The following is a 25,706-nucleotide window of genomic DNA, read 5'->3' as shown; positions in this document are numbered from 1 at the left end:
GAGGGAAATAATTTGACATAATTAATATTAAGTACTACTCCACCAGTTCTAAATACACCAGCTGAACTCCTGATGAAACATGCTTAGGGTTGCACTGCAAATCATTTCAATATCCTTATCTTTATTTCAGTTTTAAGAGAACTGGCTTCCACATAAGTAGCTCAAGAATTTGGTGTGGTAAACTCAACTCAATAATTAACGATTTTATTTGTTTATGATGGCACAACAGCAGCCTTTATGACTTTACTTTAGGGTATAATTGGCTTGTGGCTACTCAAGAAGATCACAAGTTACACACCATGCCTACTTAGGGCCAAACTAAATGAGGTAATACAGATCTGTGACCAGATCTCCCAGGTCTATTAAAATTTGGCTAATAGCAGGTGTGCAAGTTAGATCTGGGAAAATGCTATGAATATGCTAGTGTTATATTTCCAGGTGTCTGCATCTCCAGGCATACAGCTTTTTTATCCCCAAGAAATAGTTGTTTCACGCATTACATATCAGCAAACATTCATCTGACACTGAACATACACTTCCAAGGAAGCTCCGGCTAACCCTAGCTCCCTGACAATTGTACAAGTATAATGCACCTATTTTCACAATGCCTGTTTTGTCACATTCACCATTTGACATATTAGATACATTGAAAACATTTTTGTGTATGCCTAAAAATGTAATGTGTAAAGAAGCCAAAAGTCAAATTTCAAATGCTTTGGAGCAAAGCCGTACTATGATCAGCTAAGTTTTAATGTAGGCCCAAACTTGTGGGAGCCATATTTGTTGTCTGTGCACTGCCCACACACGTCGAGTGTCTAATTCTAACATCAGTGAGACTGCGCAGGTGGGGAGAGGTGATCTTTCATTTCAAGCATCTCTCACTCAGCTTGGCTTAGTGCCAATGTCAAAAGGGAAGGGGAAGAGTTTTTACAACAGACTTGAGTAGAGTTTAACAGTATGTCTTATTTTTCTTTTTAAAAAAAGTATTTCCCTTGAAATTGTGCCATTAATGTGTCACTGATGTGCCAGAAGGAGACCTAGTTCCATATTCAGTAGCTTAACACAATTAGTCCCTGATCTTTGCCAGCTGGAGCAAAGGTTTTCACTAAGAGGTCAGTTTTTATGATGACAAAACTCTTACCAGTTAGCCGAATCATGGCAGAGTGGGAAGGATCAAATGTGTGGGCTCTCACAGAAGTGATCACAACCACTTTGCTCTTCTTCTGACCTAAGTCATGCTTTGGCTTAGCATGACTCTCAAACCTGGGCTCATGGTTTATAGCTCTCCTAGATAAACCACAAGCTGAAAGCCATATGACAAGCCTCAGCTGCATCTTGTGGGTTGTCTGGAGAGAGCTAAACCACAAACACAAGCTTGGATGGCATGCTAAACCAAACCATGGCTTAACACAGCACAGCAGCAGAACAACCAAGAAGGAGCAAGGCTGTCTCAACCTCCTCTCTAGGAGCCTGCAGGTGTTCTCGTTTGGACTAAACAATGGTTTAGCTTAGCATTACATGCAAATACATTAGCTGCCTACCAGTATTTAATGAGATGAAACACAGAGAGCAGTAGTACCTATTACTTTAATCCATTTCACTTGTCATTTCAAGCTCATCTGATGGAACATGAAGGAAATTCTGGATAAGTATTCTTTGTGGAACAAAACTATGTACGACACAGTTCTGTGTATGTTTACTCAGAAGTTCATCCTACTATGTTTCATAAGATTTATTCTCTAGTAAGTACATTAGGGTTTCACCTGAAGTATACTTTTGGGAAGACATCTATTTTAATTTCTTCATTTCCCCTTAAACTGAAGATCTACTTTCTTTTCTGATGAGTATACCTTTACCTTAGAAGAACTCAGATAAATGGGTTTATTTCACAGGTAAGAGTGCTAAAGCAGAATTAATAACTTTTCATTTCTATTATTTAAATATGCAAATTGCATATTAGAGATGTCCAAACTGAAAATATTGCTGCACCATGGAACAGTACTTCAGGGTTCCTAACACTGTTTCAGAAATATCTCTGATACTACTGGTAAGTTTATGTGGTTAACTTGTATACATTAGTTTAATGTCTGCTAAAACGAAAGCTACAGTACTGTAAAGCAAGTGAGAAAGAGCAAAAAAGGGCATTAATTTTCACTGGGGAGCTGGGTTTCTGATAATATGAGCAATATTTCCTATGTCACCTTCATCTTTTTGATTGACTCTTCTTAATTTCTGTGTGTCTAATTCCAGCTTCTCCCCTTTCGTGGCACCATCCCTGAATGTATCATTCTGAACTGGCATCTCCCCAACACCTGTCAGCTTTCACCCAGAAGTCCACGAGGAACCTGTACAACTGACATGAATGCTTGTGCTAGCAGAGTGCATAGAAGGATAAGACTTCCCCTTAACAAGCCTTTATTTTCTCACCTGCACAATCTCAAGAAAAACAAACTAGCCACTTTTTGTTGATAAACCAAAGCCATTTCATGCAACTGCACTTTTGAACCAAATAAATCCCTTGTAACAAATGCCAACTTGTATTAACATGCACATGGGCAGAAATCACTTTGTGTTTATTGTACCTTGTTTGCATATGTGGGAGAGGGAGAGAGATTCATCTACTTCCACTGCGGTGAGTCTAAACTAAAATGATGTTGCTCTTGTGTAACACAGTGGAAACGAGAAAGAGTTCCAAGACATTCAGTATAGCACAAACTTTCATGGACAAACAATCTTCATCAAATGAATAGTTTTAACCTTAGTATATTCACAAATGGGTGTAGATAAAGCACTTTACTAATTGTGAATGCATAAGCACTTAGGATCATTGAATCACAGAATTGTTGGAAGGTCATCTAGTTGAATCCCTGCAATGCAGGAATCTTTTACCCCAAATGTGGGATTTGAACTCACAACCCTGAGATTAAGAGTCTCTTGTTCTACCGCCTCAGCTTAAAATGGGAACTCTTGAAACTCTGCAAATTGTATACTAATGTCGAACCAGGTGTAATTTGGCTCCTTTTCTAAATAGAAGTATTACATTTTTATCTTATCCTTCCTCCAAAGATCTTAGAATGGCATACATGGCTCCGCACAGAACCTTCCACCCTCACAGCATCCTTGTGAAGCTGGTTAGGCTGAGAGATAATGACTAGCCCAAGGTCACAGGTGAATTTCATGTCTCATTGTAGATTTTCTGAATTCGACACTCTGCTGAGTAAATCAGCACCCACCCACCCCCCAATTTGGTTTACATGTTATGAATTCTTTTTAGTCATTTGGTTTATTTTCTCTGTTGGAAATTATAGGCTTGAAGTTGTTATTGTGTTATATATCTTGTTGTTTTATGACTGTGCTTTAACTGCATTTTATCATCTTAGGTTTGTGAGCCACCCCCAAAGCCATTTTATTGGGGTGGTCCTGTATAAATTTAGTAAGTGAAGTCTGTAACCGATTAGGAAGCTGTTCCTGAGACACTTATTTGTAGGTTTGCAAAAATGTAGAAAGGCTATAGTGCAAGCCACTATGCAGTCTATAGTGTACTGCCCTGCTCACAATCATGCAGGTTTTCTGCTTGTGGACTATAGACACCTGGTTGGTCACTGTGGTAAACAGGAAACCAGACTAGATGCAGCTTTGGCATGATCCAGCCAATAGGGATCTCCTTATGCTCTTAATGTGCTAATATGTTTTATAACAAATTGTGCCCCCCACCAAAAAAAATGTGGTGTTGCATTTTACTAACAAGATGATGTTTCTTGTGAACTGCTTTGTGCACAGCCTACTGTGGAAAAAGTGGTACATATTATTTATTTATTCTTAATTCATTATCAATAATATTAAATTCACGATTAACGGCTGAAAGATTTAGGTTTTGATCAAAAGCGTCACTGACTTCTCAACAGGCAGAGGTGGTTGTACCTAAACAACCTTGGCTTTCTAAAGGTTCCCGTGGTGTCATTTTGGCTGCAAATCCTGTTCCTCCTTAATGGTAATTCCATATTTATATTTGTAATTGTAGCACAACTGCATAGCCTTGGATGAAAATCCAAGTTGATTGGCCACGTGAGCTTGCTCTTAGCCATGCTAAAAAAATATAACAGTGAGGTAGATATTTCTGTTAGGAATTATTTAATGAAATCTGTACACCGGAAATTTAACATTGGGGAATGGGATTTCAAAATATTGTCACGTACAGGGGAAAATCTTCTTAAAGGATGATATAATAAAGAGACTTGAAGATTTCAACCTATGCATATTTCAGGATGTAAACGCATGGCTTTTGAACTTAAAGGTTATATGTTCTGCTACCAAGACACTGAGTCATCCCCTTGCCCAGAATTCTTACAAAATATGCAAAGGGCAAAAGTCCATGTATTTTCTTTGAAAAGCACAAAAGGAGGAAGTCTCTGTTTCTGTGCCCTTTTTGTCTAACATGCTGAAAAGCCAAGGCTTTGGAGGAGTGGGATCAGTAATTTGAATGGAGCTTGGTTTTTAACATAAATTATACTGTAACACCTGCTTAATATAAGGAAGGAAGGAAGGAAGGAAGGAAGGAAGGAAGGAAGGAAGGAAGGAAAAGGGTAGAATTTAGTTCCCTTCCATTGCATGTACATATTATTTTGTGGTTTTCCACTTAAAGACAGTAAAGCTGAAACATCTCATTTTGACATGTGTCAGTTTTGTATAATGAGTTTTGTAGTATATATTTTACACAGCACAGACACAGAGTATTTTGAGAATGCTGCAAGGCACACTTCTGTAAGGCATTTCATTCCATATACACTTTTACACTGGGAAAGGTGCACTGCTTCTGTGTGAAACTCATAATTGTTCACCTTAGCCTTCTTTGGGAAGCATACAAAGTAAGCTGCTCATGGAGGAGCGGTGGTGGTGTAGTATTTGCTTGGCTATCGTCTTACCAGGACATCTGTGTGGCCCTTCAGAACACCATATAGGCAGAAGATCTGGAAGATGTAAAGTCTATTTCCACTTATGGGGCAGGATCTCTGCAATCTAAAAATACACTGCCATCATTTTTTTTCCCTGGAGGAAGAACTACATGAGGAACTATGAAACTCTCACTCTGACTTTTTGTTACCCCTGAAACATGCCTGGTACTGCTGTTAATTGTCATGTGGTTCTAGTGGGGGTGTATTACGTAACTGGGTGACTGTGCCGTTTGGCTCCTCAGCAGATCAAAAAAATTACAACCCCTGAATCAGCATCTGACATCCTAAAGAGCAAGCCTTGCTGAATGACAAAGAGCATAAGAAGCAGAGGAATAGCTTAGGCAGTTATTGAAAGCCCCACTCAAAACTCTTTGCTTGAAAAGCTTGTAGGCTATGCTATCTACACTTGAGAAGATGCCCTAAAATAAACTCTGGATGGATCCATGGGTGATCCCCACTGCAACTGGAAAGTAAAAGCAGAAGACCAGGAATAGTACACTTCCTGCATTCCTTCCATATACAACTCTCCAACTGGAACCATTTTATATCCAAGATGGGTCCTTAGAGGCAGCATCATCCCACATCCTGTCGTTCCTGTCCTTTGTGAAATAAGGCAAATGTAAGAGCTCTCACATGATTTCCATGAAGCATATGGTTTTCAGCAAGGACAGTCCTTTTTTGGAACTTTTCAGTTGACCTTGAAATAGGAAATTCAGACAATCACTCTGTCTTGGCCCTTCACAAAGCGAAGTCCAACTTTTAAATGATAAGGTGGACTTTACAATGTGTCCAGTGGGACTTACCCTCAGGTAAGCGTGTATAGGACTGCAATCTTAATTAAGTTTTCAGAGTGTCCTTAGTATGAGATGCTCTCAGAAAAGGAAACTGAAGCTTGCAATTCTGAACATTTTACAAAGTATGCAAATATGTATAATTTAGTATTGAATGTGTGAGAGATGAGGGGGCAAATATAGGGATACAAGGAACTTGAGGCCAAGGGAAGCAGGGATCAGTAAAATAAGCACACAAATAATGGAATCTAGCTATTGAAAACACTTCCAATATAATTAAGAAAGAAATTATGCCTTTCTGGACAGCAACCAAGCTAAAAGCTTACCATTTTATATTTTGTAAAGAATGTACATCAATGAACCAACTCCTGGATATAACCCACTGTTTTAAATACAAAATAAAAAAAATTCATTCCAGTAGCACCTTAGAGACCAACTAAGTTTGTTCTTGGTATGAGCTTTCGTGTGCATGCACATGAAAGCTCATACCAAGAACAAACTTACTGTAGTTGGTCTCTAAGGTGCTACTGGAAGGAATTTTTTTATTTTTTGTTTTGTTTTGACTATGGCAGACCAACACGGCTACCTACCTGTAACTGTTTTAAATACGTTAATGCTCTTGTACAATGCAAATTTGTTTATTGAGATAACACCAGAAAGGAAGACGTTCATATGAATCAATAAACAAATTAAGTATAAGTGACTGGCTATTGGATGATACTATGTATGATCTGACATTGCTCCAGGATTGCCACACATGTAGCATTCACTGCCTTCAAATGTCATTAGTATATCTGTTCATATTTAGGAGGAATTACTGTATTCTTGAAGTTAATCCACAGGATAGGAACTGCCTCATTACGTGGAAGTGCTGGGGCTGGGGAGTCAGATTTCTAACAACAATTTAAAATTAAAATTGCTCATGAATAAAGAGCATAAAAAAATTCATTGGATGATCAGATAATGTCTGTAATAATATTGAAACAATAAACCAAGGAAGATAAATGGCATGAAAGTATTTAATTATGTTAAAATTAACTTTTTAAACATAGCTAAGAGGAAATGTACCACTCTACTATACAGAGATATGCATTCCTTTTGATCATGCTCAAGCAAAGTAGGTAGGCGTGCAAGTGGAAAAAGACATGCATTTCATTACCACATCCAAAAAGCAAAGCACAGCATGGGCAAGGGAATAGATTATGTCATGAGCACATGAAGACAGTATGGTATGTATTGGAAGAATGTTACAAAACTGTCTGCGGTGAGTGTCAAGAGAGGCACAACGAGGCATGAACTGAGACCTGGACAATGAGCCGACTATGAGAGACTTGAGCAGACTTGAGCTTATGGTTTAACAAGTACCTTCAAGCATGGCCGATTATGGTTTAATAAGTAGCTCAGAGAACTAGTATAGCATAGTAGCACTGAGACAAAGCCATGAAACGGGAGCCTCCAGTTCAAATCTCTCCTCTTCTGTCAAGCCACTAGGTGACTTGAGGCAAGGCACTTTCCCTTCATCTGCCTCGTGGGGATAATGCTGACCTAGCTTACAGGGCTGTTGTTAAGGATTACAGCGATAACGTATGTGACGCTCTTTAAATACTCGCACACTTTGCACAAGCCAAGCATTATTATAATTATCATCATTACTCCAAAACATAAATCATAAGAATGTAAATCATAAGACTAAATTATGGAGTACAGGTGTAAATCAATAATATAGCCAGAGCGTGACTTGAATATTAAAAGTGGGCAACTTATAATTTGAATGTGCATCTATTATCATATCATCAATATGATTATTCAAAGTGTCTATGAAGGAAGCTAATGACTCCACTATTAATGACTTTGCAACCTAAAGGCTTCTGCATGACGCTGTTGACTAATAATAATAATAATAATAATAATACTTATTTCATATCATAGCTATCTTTAAATTGAAACAGAACATTTTTTTCTGAATGCTACAGCTGAGTGCTATTTTTTATATTTGTACCCAACCTTTCTCCAAGGAGCTTAGCATCCTAATTTAGCATCAGCACAACCCTATGCAGTAGATTAGGCTGAGAGGCAGCAATTTGCCCAGTGCCACCCAGGAGCTGCATGACTGGGTGAAGATTCACACATAATTCTTACTGTTATTTGTTACATTTGTTAGTCACTTGATACAAAGAAAGTCCCAAGGCAGCTTAACAAGATAAACTGCAGACAGATAAAATCAATAAAAAGCAAGGTAATTTTAAAGCAACAAGCAACACAAGGGTGTTTTTCATCATACACTGCAACCCAGCTATTGACATCGTAGTCAATGGCAATGAAGTTTAATGGAAGTGTTCTGCAGGATTGGATAAGTTGTAGTTACCTAGCTACCTGGACACCTGCACGTTTTATGCAGTCAAGTTGATGGCTACTGCTCACAAATCTAATGCAGGTTCTAAGGAAACAGAGTGTGATTCTTTCATGTTTAAGTACTGCTGACGGCAATGGATCAAGTTGTTTTAGCAGGACCTATTTGTTACAACTACATTTACTTGAACTCAGACTACTCTGTATCTACAGTTTTGTTTTTTAAAAAAAGTTATTTCAAGCCATGGGCAACCATTACATAATTTTTCTGAATCTGCAGCCTGCTTGAAGGAGTGACCGCTTTGACAGTTCCTGGTTTAGTTAATTAATAACTTTATTATGAGGAGATCATTTCCTAGAATGGAGGAAAAGGAGACCATTCCACTATTGGTGCTAGGTTGCCCTTACATACCCAATTTCATTTCCCACTAGTTTTACACCCAACTCTTGAGGCGAGTCACCAGGAGTGCTGGGAAAAATCATTGCCAGAAAGGTGCTCTAAAGACAAATGGGGGGGGGGGCATGTAAGTCGACCCAAGAACAAACTGAACCATTATGTGCTGGCGTTCATGTCCTTATTCCACTAATTTTGCCTGAATGCGAAGAACTTTCCCTGGCAGCATTTCAATAACTTATTACTGGAAAGTTGTCAGTGCAGTAGTCATGTAGCATCATTCCTGAAGCTCCCTGGGAATTCAGATTGTCACAGTTATTAGGAAGTGACCTTTCCCTCAGATTTTTTTTTAAAACTTTATTTTAAGACCAAGCCAGCATGAAATTTCTCCATTGGGAGTAGTTGTGCTTCCTTCACAGATAAGGAAAACAGCAGTGGCAAGATTCTGGAGCAAGGAGTTCCATCTATTTTGATAGTACACGGCACTGAGGTATTGATAGATGCCTAAAGCAGTATGCCTAGCAATCAAAAAGAAAGTAATGAAGTGTGCTAAGGAAAACAGATACATAACCAAAAAGTATTTCTCCAAGTCTTTTCTTCTAGCAGTCCCAGGCTTAAGAACGTTCCTCTCTAAGTGGTTTTTTTTTGTTTTAAACTTTTACTCCTAAAACAATATTCCTTTGGATATAGTTTTGTTATTTAACTGAAGGGCTTCAATTCAGAGAATATAATTAAGCTTAATTTCCAATGAAATCAATGAGACATGTTAAGATGCGACTCATTTAAGTTCCATTAATTTCAAAATACCATAGGCATTATTTTTCTTTGGATTGGGACCTGTGCCTGGAATTTCAGATAAACCCTTTAACTGTTATAACAACTGTTCTATACATGCCGTCTCCTACCCCTAACTCTCTTCGGTTCAGCTGCATGATTCCCCACTACTTCCCTAATAATCTAAAACCACCTCAAACGGAAGGGAAACACACACTTAACCAACCAAACCTTTCATCATATTTTCAAACTACAACAGCACTCCTAACATGATCTCCTAACTCCGTGATCTTGACCCTCTACACACCCACTAAAAGTGGCCGATTGCAAAAAGAAAAGGAAGTTGACCACATCAGATATGCTAGACAGGTTGTAAGACCCATTTCCCAAGACAAACACTGCGCTTTGCAGGCCATGTTAGGCACAGGTTCAGTGCATGTGAGCAACAAAATGACTGTGTGCAGTTGGGAATATGGCTCTCCAAATACACCATGCACCTTTTCTATGCTAAATGATCTTGTATAAATAGTTTTGGGCTCATACTCCTTAGAAGCTTTCACTTCTACTTTTAGTTAACCAGTTTGCCATGTTGTCTGGATCCAGAATTGTGGTTAACACTAACTATGGTTCACTTCAATAAGCCCACTTCATAAACCTTGGTTGGAAATTGGTTTCTTTGATATCAACCACAGTTACAGAGTTAATAGCATTTGCCACACCTGATATAACACAAGCAACCCTGGTTAAGGGGGAAAGGAGGCAACAGTTCCAAACTCTTCCTCTGGGCTGTGCAGGAGAAGGCCGTCTGCAGTTCATTCCTGTTTGCGCACATCATACTAAAGTAAGGCTTAGCACGATGTGCAAATGTGGTGAAAGAAATGTGTTCTTTCACTACATGGAAAATATGAGTAAAATTGCCCCATTTCAGGGAACTGTGACCTGTATATCCTCTCTCCAATTTTCTAATGTGAGACTTAAATTCATTTATGCATTTGAAGTGTCTGTAACACAAGATCAACCCCAACTAGAATGGCGATCTTTCACTTTCTCTCCTGCATTAACAACAGTCACTACACATGGAATTATTCAAGTTTAGATGTGTAATAAGCAATCTAGAGTAATGAGAGCGCAGTGCCTGACATCTCCTTAATGACAGCACCCTGCCCAACATATCCTTAATTACATTACATTACATGCCCACAATTTCAAGGGAAAAGCTCTTCCTCTTTCAAGGCTGCAATCTGATACCCACTTATCTGGGAGTCAGACCCAATGAACTCAGTGGAACTTGCTTCTGAGTAGACATGCATAGGATAATGCTGTAAATGACTGGAAAGTGGTGCTGATTAATTATTATGAGAAGACAGGCGTAGGCATTTTTAAGAACAAAAATCTATATAGATTACATCACAAAATTTTATTTGCAATTAATCTGAAGCTAATCTCTTTACTTTAAGTAAGAAGAAAGACATTACCCACATTAGATAAAGCCACCTGGAGAGAAGACAGATCATAGGCACCACATACATTTAAGTAGGTGCAATTTATCCGAACACATTGCTACCATACTTTGAATCCTCGGCCTTATTTAATACCAAGGATTGTGACATCTGCAGAAGAAAAAAATGCTGCTAACATAAAATAAAACGCTTCCCAGAAGGAAAAACCAATTGATTTTGCTAATCTTGTTTAACATAGTATTTCATATCAGTGTGCGTGTTTGGAAAATGATTCAGTCAGTGCTGTATCTGCACTTCTGTTGCTTTCAGCAGAGGTATACAGCGTAGCTCCAAAGAGTTTATTTACGGAAGGCAGGATTGAACTTTGCAGCATGTGAACACACACAGAATTTGATAAAGATATTTGTGTCCCATTAATTTACAGAATTGTGATTTGCTACTCCCAGCACACCTATAATTGAATTCCAAAGCCATAAAATCACTGGGATCAAACTGGTTCAGATAGCCCTTATCGGGGCCTCCTTTTTCTTGACATATTTCTTATGCAACCGTTCTTCTTTTTATAGATTCATTTGCTTTAGTTACAAATTAACTCTGGAATGGACTCTCCCATAGACTAAATACTACAATCATCTTTTTGAATACTACATAAAAGAACCCAAACTTTAGGACATAAATTTCAAAGAAACAGAGAACTCAACACTTATCTGCATATAGGCTTAGATGCTTTTAGAGGTGTTGTCCAGGTTAGAAAGTGAAAATGGTGAAATAAAAAGTGTCTTTTCCACAAATGCTGTAAAATTATGAAATTGGACTGCAGCCCTTGCCCAAGTCTGAAATTTACTAAATGCAAAATCTTTATTGATTTAATTGATATTCTAGTTCTGCTCAAATACATAAGCCTAGGAACACATCTGGACAAGATAAATCCCCCTTCTCAATAAGGCCAATATACCCTCCCAAAATATATGAGGGCATCTCTGCTCTGCCCACCACTCCTGCTCTGTCCCCTGTTGCTCCTGCATACACATCTGCCCTAGTAAAGCCAAAGCCCAATTCACAGCCGGGTCCTAATGCCTGCATGCATGAGAAAGTTTCACGAGATGCAAAGGTATACAAAATCAGAGGCACTTTCTTTAATTTTCTTTTTAAGAAATCGTATTGATTTTAAGATAAGCAGGAAGTTTGATAAATATTAAAGCTGTATAATATGCTTATATGACCTCTCTCTTTGCTATATTGCTATATTTTGTATTTTACTTTGGGGGTGGGGATTTGTTCCTTTTCTAATTTTTTTCTTTTAAGCTTCTTGCCTTATATATCAGTCCAAAGCAGACTTTGATTTGCTGGACATTAGGGCCAAACTAAAGGTGAGGTCAGTGCATTTGGGGAGCTTCCCGACCACCAACACACTGCTGCAGCCCTAATGCTGACAGTCCCCTCTTCTAAAAGCTGCTATCAATCGTATACAATTATTTGTGGGGTTAAATTCTAAGCCTACACACGTTCTACTCCGCAACAACAACAAAAATCAGCTATGGGTTGCAGCCAGGTCTCATTCAGCCTTAATTTTGCAACAACAGCGAAACGCCAAGACCCCCCCCCCACACACACACAACACATAGTTTGGACCCAAGATATCTGAACAATGTTCAAATACAATTTCTCCCAAGGTAGCGATGCAGAAAGATATCCAAACCATCTCAATCTTATTGAAAACTATTACCTTGCTCAGTATGTGCCACGACATCTCTCAGTCTTCCTCTCTCTGCTCTTTCCCCAACCGTTTGCAAAATCCAGGTTTGTTCCCTAACCCTAATTTATAGCTCCCAACTGAAGCTGCTTATTGTTTGACATTGTGCTACTGGTTTATCAATCTGTTCTTACAGTTTTTGGAGAATCTCATACCTCATAAGTAGCTTGTTGTTTCTATCTGCACTATTATCTTCTTTATGAGGCCACCCAGCCTTCTTTGTTTTGTCTTTGCAAAATAACGGTATTTTAGCAGGATAAGCAAAGGGAAAGAGGCTACAGCCGTCAAAGCAAGCCATCATTCTGAACTTGAGCAGAAGCTGCAGGATTTCTTCACTAAGGCAACATATTTCTTACATTAGCAACATGCCTAAGATTTTAAATTTAGGTTATTAGTTTGTCATCTTGAATTCTTATCGCCTTTAATGCCAAACTTTGCTGATCCAAACTTTGCTTACCAGTTCAGAACTACTTCAGGATAAGGTATAAATTATATAAGGTGCAGATTTCTAAATACACAGAGAGGCTCCCTCAGAATGCAAATACCTATTGTACATTTTCTTTAAGAATCCAGAAAATAGAACTGTTGGGCCACAAAACGTTCATAGAGTCAGCTAGGTAGGGGGAGGGAGTTACTATCCCTACACTATATAGAATCATAGAGTTGGAAGGGACCATAAGGACCATCTAGTCCAACCCCCTGAAATGCAGGAGCTCAAACTCACAACCCTGAGATTAAGAGTCTCATGCTCTAATAACTGAACTATCATTGGCCTAATAATATGGGGATGTTTAAGCTGGGAGGAAAGGCTCAAGGGACACATTTTTCCTTGCCCATTCTCCAAATTGCCTTATAGCAATGAAACACTCAGGACCTTGTGTTTTACTTTTTTAAAAAAGTCCAATATCATGCACAAAGCAGCCCTGAAATACATTTTTACATTAAGGCCATGGTTAAATGATATAAATCATAACTAGGCATTATGTCTGCACAAACCCTTTGTCTTTGCATGGAGTCCCTTTCCTCCTCTCTTCCCAGCTTGCCAAAATTAAACCAGGAAATCTCTATTTAAAAAAAACAACCTGTAGTTATGTGAAAACTGGGAAACAATAGACACGAGGTTTGGAACAAACCAGCATTTTCAACCGACTTCAAACCCTCAGGAAGGGAGAAGGAAAGAAACTGCAGACATGAGCACAAAGCTTCCTAACACCTCAGTTTATTAAGCCATGATATAACCATCCATACATTGCCTCTGTCTCTCTGCAATTCTTCACCTTCAGCTGTTATAAAACTAGCAAAATGGTAGAAAATTATGTAGCGGATTTTGTTGCTATGGCCATTGGCTAATGCGAATAAAGTTTTATCTCTCTTTATGTAGCAGATTAGGCACCCTCGGGTGCCACTGAGCAAACTGGTGCACATGAAACAGACAGACAGAGAAACGTACGCATGCACGTATGCACGCACACACACACACACACACACATACCCCCTCACTGATAAATGAGCTATAATACCCAGCTGATAGCAGGGATGGAGCATGTAATTTATTACTCCACATCCCATCTTGACCCATTATATTATCTTCTGCCCAGTATCACTGGAAAATAATGGAAGTTATGCATATTGCAGGAAGAGCAACTGCCTTCCCAAAGACTAATATTCTGCTGCTTTCACAACATGTACTAAAAATTCCAGACGTTGCCAGATGTGGGCATATTTCAAGAGCAGACTGGTTTGGGGAAACGGTTCCAAGGCAACCTCTGAGATTTTTTTCCTCTTTCATATTAATATATACTCTAAAAATACTAACACAATTAACTTTTAAAACCTCACCATCACACACTTCCAAATTCTTCCCCTCAGCTCCTGTGTGAACCCTTCTCCCTGTACTGTAGTCATCTAGAAACACTTTCAGTTTCTGCTTCTCCCAGAAAATTAAGCCAGCATCCCAGAACTCCTGTCTTAACACAGTTAATCCCATTTTATGTTGTTTTCTGAAAAACCATGTATACAAAATATGCCGAAACCAATATGCCACCTATGTTTCAGAACAACGATATCACAAATATTCCAAAATACTGTGAACACAGAACATATCATAGGCTTTGCAAATTCCTGCCAGCCGTCCCATGCATTTTTCTGCATGGAGAAGCGCTTCTTGTTTGGAAAACAACATTTTTAAAAAACGTTAAACAAAGATAAGGCACTTGGAAAGACTTTCTAAATCCTCACTTGAACTTTCGCCTACATAGAACCAGCATCCTGTCAGTCAGAATGAATGGAAAGATGTGCACATGACTTTCACAACCACAACATTACATCACATCATACGGTGGGTGCAACAGTGAATGATACATGGGATCAGCTGTTTAATGCGGTGTCTGCAACTCTCTGCCGCTATAGAAAAATTGTATTCATGAATAAAATGAGACAGAAATAAATGTAGGAATAATGCTTCTGCAAGAAGCTAATTTAGGAATTAGCACTTTTAAGTGATGACACAAAGAACACTGAACACAGTGTTTATTGCATTTATGTCCCACTTTTTTGTCCATGGTTCACTCCCCTTCTCAGTTAATCCATACAACAACCCATTGAGGTACAATAAGAGGCTGTGGCTGGTCCAAGGTCACCCAGTGAGCTTCATGACTTGAGTGGGGATTTGAACCCTGATCTTCCAGGTCCTAGTCTGACACTCTAACCACTACACCACATTGGCTTCCCAGAGTATTTCTGTTATGCTATGAGCTAAATTAAGTCGGTAAATAAATATGGGGAAAGCAAAATGTTACTTGGAAAAGGATCTGAAATATTTTCCTTGAAGATTGAATTTGTTTTATTCTGGATTGTTTTATCTGATGTTTTCATGTGTTGTAAACCACTTTAAGATTTTTTCTTTAAAATATAAAGTGGTATAGAAATGAATAATAATAATAATAATAATAATAATAATAATAACAGTGATCAAAAAGAGGTTTAAAAAAGATCAGGATGATGGGTTTGAAAGAAAGTATTGGCAGCACAGCATAGTAAAATGGATGTGAATTATAGAACACAACTACATAGAGCATTATACATTTATGAGTATATCTTCCATATGTTTTATTTCACTTATATACTGTTTTCCAGGTGTAAGCAATATTTCAAAGTAGTTATGATTATATTAAACCAGATCATCACCACCAACAAAAAGTTACTGCCAGGCAGGGATTCAACAACCAGGTTGGACTGAACTAACAGAAAGAACTGAATATTGGGAGAATATTTTAAATTCATTGTGAGCATCGCTAGCTTTCTTTCTTTCCAAGCTGGTGATATAAAATAGCGGAGGAACATGGTGCCTAACCTAACCCAAAAAAGTAAAGGATAATGGAAGATAACCCAGCTCTAATACACTTACTTGGAAGTAAACCCCACTGAACTCAGTGAGATTTTCATCCGAGAAGACATGCATAGTATTGCACAGCAAATCAAAGTGATGAAGGTGTATGCATTTTAGTCATAAAGGTTTGAATGTACTCAGGTTTTCCCAGATACCTCACAAAAGGTTAAGGTGGGGAGAAATGTTAGCAACCAGAGGTAATTTCATGAAATACGTGGTTGATATATTGACTACCAGTACTATCAAGCAGTCAGTTATCACATTAAGTGGTACACAACCCACTCAGCATCATATGGCCATCAGTGGCTGAAAACTCTGGGCTCAAGACTGACAGATAATAATTAGCCGATGGCTAGTGTGGAAGGCAGCTGTTACTATATTTTGGAACTTTGGAAAGTGCTTTGTGGGCATAGTGTTTTTACTGCATATTTTCTCATGCACTTAAAAATGCGGAAGGTGATTCATAACTACAAATAAATAAATAAATAGATTTTTTTTAATCAGTGTGGATTTCTGAGTTATGAAAGACTGGTGTTCTGGCCAGAATAATTATTTCAAAATATGTCAGGTCTTGTCTCAGTTTTCATCGTCAATCTATGCAGGAACAGCAGGATCATACTGAAGTATGAATAATAAAGTTTTATCTTAAGAGATTCTTGGAAGGATGGAACTCTGTTTTTAAAAACACAGCATGAAGAACTTCCAGTCTCATGCTTATTATACTCATGAGCAAGGCTTGCTAATCGTTCTGGGACTCACTGGTTGTTACTGGAGAAAGAATATAAACTTTTACCGTTGATGGGTTCAGAATCTATATGCGTGTGTTTGATGTTTCATAAGATGCAGCCGGATCACCTCATTTGTCTCCTGAGAAATCTTTATATGGGACAAGAAGCTACAGTTAGAACTGGATATGGAACAACTGATTGGTTCAAAATTGGGAAAGGAGTACAACAAGGCTGTATATTGTCTCCCTGCTTATTTAACTTGTATGCAGAATTCATCATGCGAAAGGCTGGGCTGGATGAATCCCAAAACGGAATTAAGATTGCCGGAAGAAATATCAACAACCTCAGATATGCTGATGACACAACCTTGATGGCAGAAAGTGAGGAGGAATTAAAGAACCTTTTAATGAGGGTGAAAGAGGAGAGCGCAAAATATGGTCTGAAGCTCAACATCAAAAAAACTAAGATAATAGACACTGGTCCCATCACCTCCTGGGAAATAGAAGGGGAAGAAATGGAGGCAGTGAGAGATTATACTTTCTTGGGCTCCATGATCACTGCAGATGGTGACAGCAGCCACGAAATTAAAAGACGTCTGCTTCTTGGGAGGAAAGCAATGACAAACCTAGACAGCATCTTAAAAAGCAGAGACATCACCTTGCCGACAAAGGTCCGTATAGTTAAAACTATGGTTTTCCCAGTAGTGATGTATGGAAGTGAGAGCTGGACCATAAAGAAGGCTGGTCGCCGAAGAATTGATGCTTTTGAATTATGGTGCTGGAGGAGACTCTTGAGAGTCCCATGGACTGCAAAAAGATCAAACATATCCATCCTTAAAGAAATCAGCCCCGAGTGCTCACTGGAAGGGCAGATCCTGAAGTTGAGGCTCCAGTACTTTGGCCACCTCATGAGAAGAGAAGACTCCCTGGAAAAGACCCTGATGTTGGGAAAGATGGAGGGCACAAGGAGAAGGGGACGACAGGGGATGATATGGTTGGACAGTGTTCTCGAAGCGACTGGCATGAGTTTGGCCAAACTGCGGGAGGCAGTGAAGGATAGGGGTGCCTGGTGTGCTCTGGTCAATGGGGTCACGAAGAGTCGGACACGACTGAACGACTGAACAACATCAACAAGATACAGCCTTAGAAACCCTTCAGTGGTTGTACTCACACTAAGAGAAACTAATAACCAAACACGAAATCCAGAACCTCATAGTTGGTAGCGTGACCCAAGTGTTAACTTTTAACAACCTAGTCCTACAAATATGGTCCACGGTATCTGGCTGCACTGCTGGTGTAACATGCAGGTTTGGGCCATCCAACAACTGTAGCAGTTAAGTGCTAAATCCTTATTTTGTATCAAGCGTGGCAATCAGGCCATTAAATTTGTGGAGGAGGGGGAGATAATTGATTAAAAGACTAAAGGGTAAAGTACATTGTGCCACTGACATCACTGGGGCTAAGTTTGCCATCAAAAACTTAAGTCCTGTTCATAGAATCATAGTACCGGTATACAGAGTTGGAAGGGAACCCGAGGGTCATTTCAATAAGGTTTGAGCTTAGCTAGCTCCCTCTCACTGTAGACTTCCAAAAAGAAATAACTGCCATGGGGAGGGTCTTCTGCAAATAAATATCAGAAAATGTGTGTCACCTTTTCCTTACGCTCCTAATAGAGATTATCAGAGTGCTTGTGCTGTAAAACCTGTTCTTCTGACCATCACTGCTTCAATTATCAGCCAGTTACAAAAGCCTGTAATTAACATTTTTCTTTTCATATCACCTGGCCTGAAGTAACAAACAGCCTTGTGTTATTAAGATCCGAATCTCTTTCACAATTTTGATGCAAAAAGGACCCAAAAAGCATTATTTGAAATGATAATTTAGCATATATATATGGAATATCCAAGTAGCTACAGAGTATCATATGTTCAAAACAAAACAAAAACAAAAAAAGCCCACGTCTCACTGCCAAGGTGCTTAAAGAAGTCCTACCCTTCCCAACATTTATATACCCTATAGCGGGGGAAATCTACATTTTGGGAGAGTAACTGTTCCACTGCAGCATTGTGACATAAGCCTTTCCCTGGGAAAAAAATAATAAAGTGCAGTGCATTGACAAAAGCACATATTTTGCATGCATAAGGCTCCAAAGCACACATTTCAAGGACCAGAGCTGGGAATGATCTCTGCCTGAGTCCCTGAAGAGCACCTGTCAGAATACTGAGGTCAACTAATAAATACTCTGATTCACTATGTAAGTCAGCTCCTGATAGCATTGGTGTGGTGCTCACTTCAAAGCCAAGCACGAAGTACATTCACTCCAAAATCCCACAATTTTGTTCAGTAGTTCAGTATCTCTCTATCTGTTTTCTAGTATATACAGTACAGCTAGAAGAGAAGTGTTACCACTTTGGAAGAAGAGAAGAAGAAGAGTTTGGATTTGATATCCCGCTTTATCACTACCCGAAGGAGTCTCAAAGCGGCTAACATTCTCCTTTCCCTTCCTCCCCCACAACAAGCACTCTGTGAGGTGAGTGGGGCTGAGAGACTTCAAAGAAGTGTGACTAGCCCAAGGTCACCCAGCAGCTGCATGTGGAGGAGTGGGGACGCGAACCCAGTTCACCAGCTTACGAGTCAACTGCTCTTAACCACTACACCACACTGGTTCTCTTTAGAATCAGTGTGATGCATGTTTGAATACTCTCCTGTTATTATTTTTAAAATCACCCCCCCCTCCCTGCATATAGAAAAATGTCATATCTGGATGAAGCCCTGAGAGGTTCCTTTTGTATGTGCAGTGAGGTTTAAAACAAACAAACAAACAAACAGTAGCATTCAACTTGTATGTGAACTGACATATAAGCTGAAGCAACATAGTTTAGGAAAAGCTTAATTACTTGATTCTCCAGTTATCTATGAACAGGATTTTATTCTCAACAGTTTATAATGGGTTTTAAAAGATGCATTCAGAGAAATATAGCTGGAAGATCCATGGCTGAATATTTTCCTGTTCAACAGGAATGAAGATCAAGAGAAACCTACAGTTATCCCACTCAGACATGAGAAAGAATAAAGGAATCCCAGATCCTCAGGCAACTTGTTATCATCACTGCTGAGCTGTAAAACAGCATGAGAAAACTTATTTTACAATCCTCCACACCTATGAATATATTCGACCACTCTGCTACAAGAAGACAGTGGTTTGATGACCAACAGAGAGCAGAAACTATTCTAACCTGCAAAAATGTTACATATTACTCATTCTCCAAAGCTGTATTCCTGTCTGGAATCGCTGCCACCCCCACCAAATGCGAAATAATACAACATGAAAACATAGATTCCTCACTGAAAATATTTCAGAGTATCTAAATATTAAGAATATTGCTTAATTCAATCCAAATAATTTAATTAGATACACTGGAGGATTTTTTTTTTAAAAAAGAAAACAACTTTTGGTTTTGGGCATAGTAAGGAAGGACAGAAGGGGTGCATAGAATACCTGGGAACAGCAACAGATATACAAAGCAGAAGGACAGGGGCCATGATAAGAGACTGGCACCTTTGAGAGAAAAGCACCCAGTTTCCTGTGATTTTTGAACTTTCACAGAACCAGAATGCACACAGACTTCTGTCTCCAACTATGCATCAAACTACATAAGTGGTTGAAGGGGCATGTGAAGCAGTCAAACTGCAGAGAGTGTAAGGGTTAAGCCACCCCTCCCCACCTCATTTGTTCCTCAGAGCAGCTGCCAGTAGTTGCACTGTGGCTAGAAAACTGCATTTGGTCTGGAGGAAGAATCTCAGGGCTGGTCGTATCACTGGCCCTGTGAATACGCCACATGAGGGTATGTTGTGAGGTGTGGTGGGGGCGGGGGGGGGGCCCCGCCTGCATCCAATCCTATTCTTGAAACCCCTATTACAGCAATGGACAACCGAGTTCATCTCTGAGGGCTAGATCAGAAGATACAATAAGCCGCAGGCCATGGCTAATCTGAATTTCTTTCCCCCTAAAATTAACATAACTCACATAGCACTGTCACCGTGGATGCCAAAGTAGAGTACAAATGTATTTATTTGAAATATATTTATTTCGGCAGAAAAACAAAACCTGATGCGAGACAGCTTATCGCAGATTTAAACATCACAGTCAGAATATTCACATCACCTCAGACACAAGGCTTTTCAATGGAAACTGCTTATATGATGGCCTGCAGCAGTATGTGTTTGTGTGATAGGCACACCAGTGTGAATCATTCCTTAATTTTGACTCAGATTTATCTTTCTATCTGTGGTAGTTTTGCTATGCTAAAAAAACCACCCCGATACTGTTACAATAATGAATAGATGGACCAAAGCTTCCTTCTTCTCCTTCTTCTTCTTCTTCTTTAAAAAATTGCTAATTATCAACCAGCAACGTAGCAAGTAAATGACTTGTTGTTCAGTAAGATGGGACTTTGGGATTCGTAGTATTGAATTCATAGACTTTGTCCTGGCTCTGTAAAGACTGCCTGGTATGCAGATGATATGCTTAGTCATGAGGAAAAGAGGTGGCTTCGGCATGTCTGTGGACCATCACCAGTCCATTGATTGATTTTAGGAGTTCATGAGTCAAATGAGTCAGGTAGCTCAGCTGGTAGAGCCTTAGACTCTTAATCATTGGGTTGTGAGTTCGAGCCCCCATGTTGGGCAAAATATTCCTGCATTGGACTAGATCAGGCATAGGCAACCTTCGGCTCTCCAGATGTTTTGGCCTACAACTCCCATGATCCCTAGCTAACAGGACCAGTGGTCAGGGATGATGGGAATTGTAGTCCGAAACATCTGGAGAGCCGAAGGTTGCTGACCCCTGGACTAGATGAATCTCGGGGTCCTTTCCAGCTCTGTGATTCTATGAGCCAGGTTTTTTATATAGCTCAAAAAGACTGTTAACCCTTCAAAAGGCTCTTACACACTGCCACACACTATTGTGTCTCACAAAACAATGCAGGCTTGCTGGCAAAGTTGCATGCTGTGGTGCAGTTTCACACTGTACATTCTCTAATAGCATCTACACATAGAAGTTCCTGTAAGGCTATAAAATTATTCAGTCACAGACATCTTCATTAATAACAATAACAATAATAATAATGACGACGACTACTACTATTTCCTATTTCCTGTGTCTTCATGGTACTGCAAATGGTTCAAGTATGTGTGGGGCAGTAGATAAGCATAGTATTCTAACCTTAGAAACATAGGTTCACAATATTGGAAGCCATTATTCCTTCGCATCAGTGTGAAATTGCCCATACCAAATTTGCTATTTGCCCTTATTACTCAGCGTGCATACAGGCACAATTGTCATTTACAAATATCAGCCTTTTTTGCAGCAGATTATTTCTATGTATATTATAAGAAATAAATGTTTGTGGCCACTGACCCATATGTCTGTTGAGGGAAAGCCCCTAAAAACATTGACTTTGGCATATTAAATGACTGTGCAAATCTCCCCTAGATTTCTGATTGTTGTGAAACTATTATCTTCTATTCCAAAGGTTTTTTTTATGTATGTGGAGGAGACAAATACTTCACTCCTGTCAGTCCCTTTGCATGTGTCCAAAGGATTACAAACATGCGCTGCAGATTTTATTTCCATTCTTCTAAGAGAAAGCCTTCGGTATCACACCAGAAGCTGCTTTTTAATGCCACACAGAAAAAAAGAAAGAAACAAAAAAGCTTTTGACGATGGTGGTGGGATTGAAGTCTCTGTTTCAACACAAAACATATATCTTCCCTTGTGCATTTCTGGGCTGCGGCCAAATAATAATAATAATAATAATAATAATAATAATAATAAAATTGGGAGGATGTAGTGTGCCATACTTTGGGGTACTTTGTGAAACTCTATTAGTTGATTACTTCCTAATTCCTTCCTAATTCCTTCCTAATTGATACTGATCAATTAATTCCAGTGGTAATTCATTTTTCAAACCTTCTCTACATATCTCAAGGTGCAGAGGTAAAAGTTGCAGAGACATCTCTTTAACTCAATCTGTGATGGAAACTTTATGACTTGAGAAAGTGCAAAGAAGTTTAAAGGAAGCAATACTAGCCCTTGACACGAGTAGCTTAGGTAACAGGTACTACTGCAGAGTCCACTCAGTTCATTCTGATAAACCACTTCAGTTACCATCTTAAAACAGTTTGTACAATGAAAACTGGTATTAAAACAACAGCAAAACCAATTATTGTACTTTCAGTGTGTATGTGTGTTCAGTCATGTGTACTTTGCTAAATTAGTGCAAAAAGGTGTAGATGCTTGCAGGAGTGAGCTTGTCAAATCATAGAGCTGGAAGGAAAGCAGGCATACATCAGCACAGAAGCAAATGTTATCATTTGGCCAGGACACACCCACATATCAGTCAATGAGACTGATCAATTTTTGCAAGTCAAAAAGTGAAGAGTCTCACAGACTGAGCCTCTGAAATCAAAGGAATGAATGCTGGTCCATAGGTCACTTTAAACCACAGTTAAATTGTGGTTTAATGGTGAATGTACAATGTACTGGTTCATGGAGCAAAAAATTGTGGGTGCTTCACTCCTCTCCCACTCCTGCTGCCATGGCTTGATTTAGTTTTATGTGTGTATGGTTTGTTTTTTTCTAAACTAAACAGGCTGCTAAACTTTGTTCTTTGCTTACTGCTTATGGTTTGTTTGGAGGAAACAAACTGTAAGCCTGGGCTCCAATGTAATGCCAAGCCAAACCATGACTTAGCCCTCTGCAGCTAAGCTTAACTGTTGTAGGTATAAAGATCTGATAATTTTGAGTTAGTTATCTAGAATAGTGATCTTCAGCAAACTTACTTAGAAATTCAATTTGAAAGTCAATATACTTATCCCAGAATTGCCATCCTATGCACACTTAGCTCAGGATACTTCTGACTAAACATGAACCGAACTGAGCTATAAGTGGATTTTGGATTAGATTGTTTGAATCGAATTTACTGCAAGATATGTATTTCTGTGGCTCAGTTTGCACATATCTTCTTCTTTTTTTAAAAAAAGACTTTGTTAAATTCCAAATTTATTGTTTGAAAAGGTGTTCAGATGGTATCCAATTTAGGTAATTTCAGAGTAGAAATTACCAATTGAAAGGAATAGACCCAACTTAGGTCATGTTTGTTAATTTAAGTAGGTCTTCTCTAACACCGGTTGCAAGCCATATGTTTCTGAACAGCAGTTGTTATGTCGCCCATTATCATAACTCTTGTAGGGATAAGGAGAGGAAATTTCAAGAGTATAATTTTTCATTAACAACCCTATATGTGAAGTTATCTGATTTTTCAGAAGCTGCTATCAAGAGCAATTACAGTTTTTACATGAGGGGCTCCAGGCTCCAGGAAAAGAACAGTTCCCTCACCATATCACAACAATGCAAGGAGAAGAAACTGGTCCTCTGCCACAGTGGTATTAAATCATGACCTTGTTACCACGGTGGATCATAACTCACACATATTGCCTCAAAGTTACAACACTAACAGGAACTTGCAGTCTCTAGTGTATACTGCCCTAGGGAGAAATGACAGTGGGAAACTTACAAAACACGCCTGCAGATTTGGGATATGACACCAAGGCATCATCTGTTTCACAATGTATAATCTCTGTTGTGGCAGGATTATACTTGGAACCTCGCTTATGCTCCTTGCTGTGGTTTGGAAGGCAAAGAGAAAAATTACGATTTTTTTAAAAAAAAAATCCACCAGAAGTTTCAGCTAAATGAGGAAACAAACTTTCTCCCTTTCTCATCATCTTGACTAAACGCATTCATTACCTCCACAGGTAGAAGAGGTGCCCTCTGAGTTTTTAGCATCCCAGATGTAGCAATGGTGGACAAGTTTCTGCAAACAAACTGTCCTGCATTATGGGCATCACCTCCAAAGAGCACTTATATAGCCCTTTCTTCCACATGATGAACGTAAACCACAGAGTTCTATAAGGATCACAGGCAGAATTCCTATCAAGAATGCGTCCTCATTCCCATTACAGCGTGAGGAAGATACATGACTCGGACCTGATGCAAAGGCAGGCCACATGTGCCCATCACCAATTTAGGTCTGGGATTTTTTATTTCCCCCCATTTTCTGAAGGCAGTACTTGCCAGTAAAACTTTTGCCATCACCTCTCCCTTTTTTATCTGTGTCTAGATGTGCGCATGGCACAGGAAAAAAACACACTCAACACTCTGCCTGGAAACACACAGACTTCTTTGCACTAAATGAGTTTAGGGTCTACTTCTGGACGTCATGTTAGCCCTAGTGGCCCCCGACCCCAACCACACCTGCTCCTTTCAACCCCCCACCCCACCCCTCAGAATAAACCTCAGTCTCTATCTAATTCTCTACAAAAGAGCAAAACTTTCTGAGAGCAAGTGAGTTCTGCTCTCCCAGACGACCATTCAGTATGTAGACAGCCTTCCCATTCCCCGCTCTCTCATCCCACAAGCCAGTGTCCTGGAGCCCCACAGGGAAGCTGCTGTCCCCTCGTGCCCGTCTCAGCCCCACAAGCCCTTTCCGATGCGCAGCCTCCCTCCGTCCCTCTACAGACCCCAGGCACGCGCCCCCACGGATCGGGTGGGAATTCCCTGCAGCGTCACACCGCCGCGAGACGCAGCCCCTCGGCAGGCAGGCGGGCAACGCCGCCCTCCCGTCCATCCACCCGCTTCCCGCCGCGCCGCCAGAGCTTCTGGCTGCTTCTCCGGCTCCCACACTGACCTGGCGCTGTCAACTCGGCAGCAGGAGAAACTCTTCCCGTCTAGTGGCATGAACTCCCCCGCCCGGCCCGTCTAGGGACAAGCGCCGCCTCCCAGGTTTCACGGCGCTGCTGCCCCGCCCTCCGGCAAACCCCGCGTCCCACCCACCCTCGGCGGCGCCCGTGTGGAGCTGGCCGGAGCGAGGCAGTTTGCGCCTGTCGGGCCAGCAGGAGGAGGAGCGGGGGCGGAATGCCCACGGGGCCACGCGAGGCCCTTGTGTGGGAGGGAATACGCGCGCGCGTGTTTAGCGCGCCGTGTGCCGTGCAGGGCGCTGAGGAGCGAGGTGACGCGGGCATATGCTCTGCAAATGGAGTGGGTGGGGCGGGGGGG

At 40.0% G+C, this 25,706-nt stretch overlaps 1 protein-coding gene across 4 annotated transcripts in view; it reads right to left on the bottom strand.

Moving 5' to 3' along the window:
• Positions 1-25,420, bottom strand: part of PPARG (peroxisome proliferator activated receptor gamma) — a 63,633-nt gene extending 38,213 nt beyond the window's left edge. The window contains exons 1-2 of one of the 4 annotated variants that reach the window (XM_033140788.1): positions 25,339-25,396; positions 24,166-24,272 (exon numbers count right to left, since the gene is read on the bottom strand). The gene's annotated coding sequence lies outside the window, so the exon portion shown is untranslated. Of the gene's footprint in view, positions 1-24,165; positions 24,273-25,171; positions 25,194-25,338 lie in introns of those variants that run through there. The other 3 variants (XM_033140790.1, XM_033140787.1, XM_033140789.1) reach the window with 3 other exon arrangements.
• Between the last annotated feature and the right edge of the window lie 286 nt (positions 25,421-25,706).

Source organism: Lacerta agilis, chromosome 2 (assembly GCF_009819535.1).
Source record: "Lacerta agilis isolate rLacAgi1 chromosome 2, rLacAgi1.pri, whole genome shotgun sequence".
NCBI classification, from domain to species: domain Eukaryota; kingdom Metazoa; phylum Chordata; class Lepidosauria; order Squamata; family Lacertidae; genus Lacerta; species Lacerta agilis.
Note: the sequence above shows the minus strand (reverse complement) of the source record. Positions and strands in the feature narration are given on the sequence as shown.